At 35.3% G+C, this 7,931-nt stretch overlaps 1 pseudogene across 1 annotated transcript; it reads right to left on the minus strand.

The window, feature by feature from the left end:
• Positions 1-4,072: 4,072 nt before the first annotated feature.
• LOC137809631 (WRKY transcription factor 72A-like) lies at positions 4,073-6,381 on the minus strand (annotated as a pseudogene). Its single transcript, XR_016519030.1, has 3 exons — positions 5,855-6,381; positions 5,418-5,531; positions 4,073-5,094 (listed from the first exon to the last, which is right to left on the minus strand). The product of XR_016519030.1 is annotated as a WRKY transcription factor 72A-like (transcript).
• Between the last annotated feature and the right edge of the window lie 1,550 nt (positions 6,382-7,931).

A 7,931-nucleotide genomic window follows, 5' to 3' on the forward strand; every position in this document is an offset into this window, starting at 1 on the left:
AACTTAAATCTACTTCTACTCAAACAAGTATCGAATTACTTATAAACTTTCACAATTAAAAGCAAGTATAGGCAAAAATATAAGGACTCCTAGAACACTAAAGAACATATGACTCAAGATTACCATTTAATGATGGTGTTCTTTGAGGACCACAAAGATCAATGTGAATGAGCTACAATTTCTTCAAAGCTCTCAAAGCTTATTTAGGGTTGCTTGTGTGCTTCCCAAATTTGCATGCTCAATAGTAGGTCAGGTCATCATCAAGATGAAAAAGTCCTTTTACCAGCTTCTTTGATTGCATTTGAAGCAACCCCCAAAGATGAAAATGCCTGAGTCTTTTGTGCCAAATTTCAGTGGCACTTTCTTTGGATTTAAAGGCCATGTGCCTCTCTTCCATTGGATTAAGAGAAAAACTCTTTCCCTTCATTTAAATTTTAAACAAATCTCTGCCATCAACATCTTTGATTAAACAATGTTTATTTTCAAACATCACTTTATAGCATTTTTCCAACAATTGACCAACACTCAAAAGATTTTTATTAATCTCTGGCGCAAAAAGATCCTTTGTAATGGTTTTTGTACCTTTACAGCTTGTGATAGCTATTGTGCCTTTTCCTTTTACTGTCAGGTGTTCACCATTTCCAATCCTCACCCTTTTAAAATCAGCAACTCTCAATTCCTTTAAGAGTTCTTTGTCATGTGTCATGTGGTTGGTGTAGTGACTGTCAACCAACCAACTTTCACTTGATTCTCTGATTGAGAAACAAGTGGCTATGAACAATTGATCTTCCTTTTCTTGATCAACAACTTGAGCATCTGCCTCTTTCACTTTATTTTTGGTTTTGCATATCACTGCTTCATGTCCAAGTTGGTTGCATTTGGAACATTTGGCGTTAGGTCTTCTCCAACATTTGAATGATGGATGGCCTTTCTTTCCACAGTGTTGGCAAGGTGGATATGTTTTCTTTAAGCCTCCTCCTTTGCCCTTTTGGTGATTGCTAAATGAATTCTCTTCATTTGATGGCTGGTTCTTCCAATTCTTCATCTTTTTTATACTTGTTGTAAGCTTGATGCTTGACTGGTAAGCCCAAGTATATATATATATATATATATATATATATATGTTCTCTTTATTTGTCTTTGAACATGTTTTCTTGTTGGTGTTTTACAGAGAATTCACATTAAAGTTTGTTGCTTTTTAGAAGGTATTGAAGAGAAAGAAAGTTTAACGAGTGAAGACTTGAAATCTGGAAGAATCAATTTATTTTAAAATACTTCAAAACTTAAATACTAATATCCATGATCCTTAATCATAACTGAAACAAGGATTGAATCCTAAAAATAAGCAAAAAAAAATAAATCAGATACATGATTAAAGAAAGAAAATAATTAAGTCCTGAAATCAAAGAGCACTACTTTTAATCAGTCAAACATTAACAAAACAGAAAAAGAATAAGTGACTACATTCTTAAACACGTGACTTAACATTTCTGTTGGAGGATGTAAGTTTCTAATTGTAGTTTGTAGTTAACTCTGAATAGGTTGTACCTGTTTGATAAAGGTTTTTTTGTAAAGCTTGAGACACCCCTAAAATGTTTCTTTTTATTTAATTTATTCATTCTTGATTAAAAAAAAAGTAAAAATAACCTAAAAAGCATTATATAAAAGAGAAGATCCACAGAACTCAGTATGCATGAGTATCATTAGCCTACAACGGAGGTTTTTGTGGGGGTGGGGGAAGGAGAAGAAGCCGATCTCATGGGTAAGCTGGGAGAACTTGTGTAAACCAAAGGAGGAGGGAGGACTGAGGCTTACAAATATCCAAAAGTTTAATTATGCCCTATTGGCTAAGTGGAGATGGAAGGAGCTCTTGGAGTCAAAATATGGAGTAGAAGATGAGCCAATGCAAACACCTTTAAAAAGGCAATCATGGTGGTGGAGGGACCTCAATAGAGTGTGCAGGGAGGAAGGAGGAGATGGATGGTTCCAAGCAGAATTGGGATGGAAGCTAGGTCGAGGTAATAAAACGAGATTTTGGGAGGATGTGTGGGTTGGGAGCACTAACCTCAAAACGTTGTTCCCCAGACTTTACTCCTTATCGCAGAATCAGGGGCAAAGGGTGGAAGAGGTAAGTGCGTGGGAAGGGTTAGTATGGCGATGGACCTTAAGTTGGAGGCGAGACAGAATTGAATGGGAATCGGAGTTGGAAACAGAGCTTGCAACTCACATATCTAGCGTCAGTATTAACAAGGAGCAGTCAGATGTACGGGTATGGGGAAAAGAAGAAAATGGGTGTTTCACAGTGAAATCAACATATCTGTGCTTAGCTAGTAGTGATGGAGGGCGTCAGAGTGAAGTGTTCAAGTATCTTTGGAAGGCAAGGGCCTTCCCCAATGTCTTAACCACAACATGGAGAGCTCTACTGGATAGACTGCCAACTAGAGAGTGCTTGAGTAGGAGAGGGGTGATGCTAGAGTCTACAATGTGTGTACTGTGCCATGACAAGATCGAATCGAGTCAACATCTATTTATGGAGTGCGATTTGGCTATGCGGGTATGGAGCCTGTGTCATAGATGGATCGACACTTTGTCTGTAGAAAGTAATGTACTTATGTGCCACTTTGAGAGCTTCCTGCTCACCTAGGCCAGCAACAAACAAAACTCGGTGTGGAAAGGTATATGGGCAGCTATAGTAAGGAGCATTTGGGAGCACAGAAACTCGGTGGTGTTTAAGCAAAGAATTGTAGACGCAGAAGAGGTGTTTCAAAAAGCCCAACTTAAATCCTGGCTATGGATGAAGCATAAGGTACAAAGGTTTGATTATTCTTTCGTTGACTGGATCTTGAATCCAATGCCTTGTATCGAGAGTTATAAATGAAGGGGGCCAAGAACGGCTCTGTTCCTAAGCTGGCCTGTACTGCAATATATCAAAAGTAATTTTGGTGGCCTGTGAGGTGTCCAGGGAGGAATGGTGACTTTTGTGCCTTCTGTTCTTGGCAGCCTTGGCCGAATGCCTTTGGCAGTGTATGGCGGACATAGATGCCACGCTACTAACGATGCCTAAGCATAACTGGATGCTGTGAGGGATGAAGCTGGATTACTAGTATGGAAGAGGAATGGACTGGGTTGCAGGTGATCGTGGTTGCCGCTGGGTTGGTTATATACAGTGAGGATTGGGTAGGACAATCTGGTGTAGATTTTGTTGCAGGTACCTAAAGGGGAGCAGTTGAACAAAGGCACGTCTGGAACGTTTTGGAAGCTGGGTTGCTGTAAAATGCTGGACCATCACCACCTAGCATTCGTCTAGCTGGCTTGGGGCCAAACATTACGAAGCTACTCACCTCTGATGCTGGAAAGTAAAAGAGCCCATGCTCGGTTTTGTGCCCTTCAAGAAGATGCCATAGCAGACCTGACTTTAGGCCGATGGCAGTTGGTTCGGTGGTAATGTTGTGGCAGGTGAATTTTGGATGCAGAATTTAGCTGAAGGATGGTGTGGCTACTGCCATTCCTTTAGTTCCTCGTCATGATGGTGCACCTGTTAATTTTTAACCTCTGTGGTTTAGATATGCTCGTCATTCACCCCATATGCTTGAGGCTTGGGGTGGGTGCATTTATGATTCTGTTAGTCCTGGATTTCCTTTTGGTTTTTTTGTAGTGTCACTCTCCATATGGTTGATGTATACGGGTTGAGGTACCCCTGAAGTATCCCTCTTAATTTAATTAATTCATTGCTGATAAAAAAAAAAAAAACTCCTTCTTAATAAAAAAAAAAAGTAAAAATGAAATTAAAAAGCATTATATAAAAGAGAAGAACCACACACGGGTTCATATTAGTGTTTAATCACCCTAATATATTCCTAGAGAAATTACAACATATATAGTCTATGAAAGTAATTCACAAAATACTTAACAACATCATGCTATAATCTCTAATGGAATTCCGGGAATTGAGAATCAAACAACCTTGAAAACTGCTCATCAACACTCTTCCTTCCTATTAGGCAAAACAAAACCTCGAAATCCGTAGATGTAACTTTCATGCATGTCCTTTTGTAGGCTATGTCAAGACTCCTTCGGTACTAAAATCAATATCACATACCGAGATACACATTTTAATATTATTGAACATGTTACTGAACATGATTTGAGCATACATCTTAATTTTATTCAACAACGATACAAAAATTAAAGTCAATATACTTTATGCTGTTTCACTTCCATTGCTCAGGTAATTGTAGTGGAAATATACTTGAGTTTCCTTGTTGAGTGTTAAGAGCAGAAGAAGACACACTCAAGTACCTTGATGATGCACATCCTATGCTATTTTTCACTACACAGCTTTAAGCTCAGTTCTGCATTCTCAAGAACATGGTTTTCTCTTAACGTATCACCACTGGCTCCATTGCCAACATATGTTGTGAGGGCAGTTGCTAACACTGAGTGAAATTTTGGATTGCTTGTGATTGCCTTGGTTGCAGCAATAATGGAATCCGGCAAAAACCGTTGAGGAAAGTTATTGTTGGTCATGCAAATAGGTTGATGGAGATGCTCAAGAGGCTGATTTTGACTTCCAGGGTTTAAGAAGTAACCACCATGGTTTATATTATGAGTTAGTGCTCTTGAGTTGAAGTAACCACTGTAACTGCTCCAAGGTGATGGAGGCATGATAGATTGTGGAGGAGAGAAATCTGAGGAAAAATTAAGGTTTGTTGATGAGTATTTTGGCATGTGAGGGAAGCTTGAGTTTGAGGCTGTTGGGGGTGCTGTAAGGTCCAAAGTGATTGTGGGGTGATAATTCAAGCTTGAAATAGATGAGTTTGGAAAGTAGAATTGATGTGGTCTTGAAATTTGGTATGTGGAGAAGTTTAGAGCATTATGAGGGTTGTAATTAGGAGCACTAAATTTGGTAATGGAGGATATAGCTGAATTGACTAGTCCATGTCCATGCTCTGAACTCAGTGAGGGACATTGGAGCATGGAAGCTGCAGCAGAAGTTGTGCAGGCCATTGCAGTGGCTGACATAGGCAGTGGATGATTGTGGGTTCCTTCATAGGTTGTGATCAATATGGACATGTCTTCAGCACATCTTTGCACCTGAATTATTTACAAGAAAAGAAGGTTAATTAAAATCTTTTGGGATTCTAATCTAAGCTCAATTTGATGTCCTAAAATCAATTAAAAGTTAGTAAAACCAGCACAATGAAATAGTGAAAATCAAGATGCAAAGAGAAAAAAATTGAAGGAGTAAAGAAAATAAAAGAAATTAATTTAATTAGTGGTGCTGAACTACATGCACAATTTTATACCTACACTAATTGTTAATTTTCATTCTTTTTTTCTCTTCGCCTATAAAAGATATTTCTTTTTATTCTACTCTGTTTTAATCATCTAAAACAAGCCATAAGAGAAGCCTTTACCTGTTTTCTTACAGGACACAATGGAGAAACAGTGCATCGATAGTAAGCTCGGGGACATGGATTTCCTTTTGCCATTTTCTGTCCATATTTTCTCCATTGGCACCCATCATTCATCTGTATTAAAGTTCAAGAAAATAAATTTCAGCATTTTAGATATAGAAATATAAAAACAAATTGCAATATACAGATGATAATAATAATAATCTGATAGCAAGTTTTTAGACTAACTTGATCCTTCACACCTTCATAACTTAGGCTTTTATTTTCTCTTCCAATTAATATGTGTTTTCATTAGGGCTTGTTTTCTTTTAATTTAATTAAGACTATATATTATATTTGAAGTGTTCTAGACTTTGCAATAAAATCAATCTTAGCTATATATTTTCAAGAACAAGCACATATGACTATCTTCTGAACATAATTAACATGTTACTAACCGTTTGTGTATCACATCTGGCTCTAATGGAAACCCTAGTCTTCTTGGGCTGATCATTTTGAAAAGCTTCACTTTTATCCACATTTTTCATTGTCTTTAAAACTTTACTGGGTGGCCACATCTCACTTGGTTCCTCTTCCTTCCCTCCACCTAAGCTACTTGCAGAGCTGGAAATATTTGCAGCTTCAGCATGATCTACAGGATCCAAATTGATATCTAACCCAAGTGTGAGTCCTCTATCCATACCCTCATCTTGCTTCCTCTTACCCTTAATCTTTCCTTTGAATGATATCCCAAGAGAGAGTGACAAAGGTTCACTCTCTTCACTTTGGCTACTTACACCTTTAGCATTTGTAGCATCTTCAGGTTTATCTTGTTCAAGGATGTCCAAGAACTTCAACATCTTGTTTTCTTCTCTAGCCTGTTCCATTTTCTTCTTATAGCAGATTCGAGCTTTTGATCCTGCATGCAATAATGATGACACATACAAGAGACAATCATATAAAAAACAATATATAATAATAAGAAAGTGACTGCCACATTGGTATTTGATAAGAGAGAGGAAAAGAGATGAAGGAAATAGAAGGTAATTCAAGTATATATGTATTTTCTGGGGATGAGTGCAAGGTGAATGAGATTTCTTCTGAGATTTAAACACCTCTGGTCAAAAAATGATTAATTTATAGTGTGTTCATTGAATAAAAAGGGCCATCATAATTGTGCAAACGTGTGTATATGCATGTGTCTTTTCTTGATTTGGGTTGACTCTTGTTACAGTGCGTTGAAGGACTTTTTCTTCATCTAACTATACATATCATATTAATGTTTACTTAATAAATTTAATGAGTTAAGTAGACTCTGTTTTAAATTAATGTTTAACTTTGGTCACTTTTAGGAATTTGAAGGTAACCATTTAAACTAGATCAAGTGCTTTTTAAAGGGAAAACATTTTGTTAACACTGCACACAGTAAATAACAACATTCAACAAACTTTTATAATAATATTTTAAATTAAAATTTTTAAAAAAATAGTTAAAATATTAATTTTTTTGTTTATTAAGAATAAGTACTGTATGTAGTGTCAAGGTATCATGTATGCAGTGTCAAGGTATCATGGTACTTTTTAAAGAGTTCATAAGGTTTTTGTGTGTTTTTGTGTGTGTTTATATATATATATATATGATTACTTTTAGGAATCACAAATATTTAAAAATACGACTAAATTGAACATTATTTTACAGAAAATTAAAATTATACTTGGGTGGAAATATTTGCATTTTTTAGTTATACCTAAAAAAACTAAATGATAAATGAAAGAAACGAGAATAAACAGTAGAAATTAACAATGATTATAGGATAAATTATATTTATATGTCATGGAAAAAACCATGTGAACCTTGATTGTTCGTGGAATAAAAAATCGCGTAAAACGTAGAAATTTTATTTTTCAATAAACGGAATGCCATATTCACATTTATATAATTCTTAAAATAATCTAACAAATAATAAAACAAATGCATTGGATGATAAGAAAATATTGTTAAATGCACTTTTTTTCATATTTATTTTTTATGAAAATATATATAAAAGTTTTCTTTTTATTTCATTGATAAAAGCTATCCTTCTAATCAGTCCTCTTAACTTATATTAATCTCCTGAATTTGAAATTTGATAGGAAAATAACATAAAAAAAAGGTGAATACAGTAATGTGAACAAACATAAGAGAACTGTACAAATATCAAGCTCTTCATGCACTGTAGTAGATGTGATTTAAACATCCCACAACGACTTTGACCTAATTATTCACGTGTACTGATTTTTTCAACATTCCTCCAGAAAATCGGGAAGAAAGGGAGAATCATATATATTCTAACATTTTATATCTTACAAACCTACAACTTTTTATTTAATAAATATAAGATATTAGACAAATTATCTAAATTAGTCATAAAATTGTTCCGAAGAAGGAATTTTTGTTCTTAAAATATTTTTCACTAATATAGAATATATATTTTACATATTAGTATAAAAGAAAGGGTGATAACTTTATAATAAATTAGTAATTTTTTATATTGAT

Source organism: Phaseolus vulgaris, chromosome 2 (genome assembly GCF_051622355.1).
Source record: "Phaseolus vulgaris cultivar YP4 chromosome 2, ASM5162235v1, whole genome shotgun sequence".
Lineage (NCBI taxonomy): Eukaryota > Viridiplantae > Streptophyta > Magnoliopsida > Fabales > Fabaceae > Phaseolus > Phaseolus vulgaris.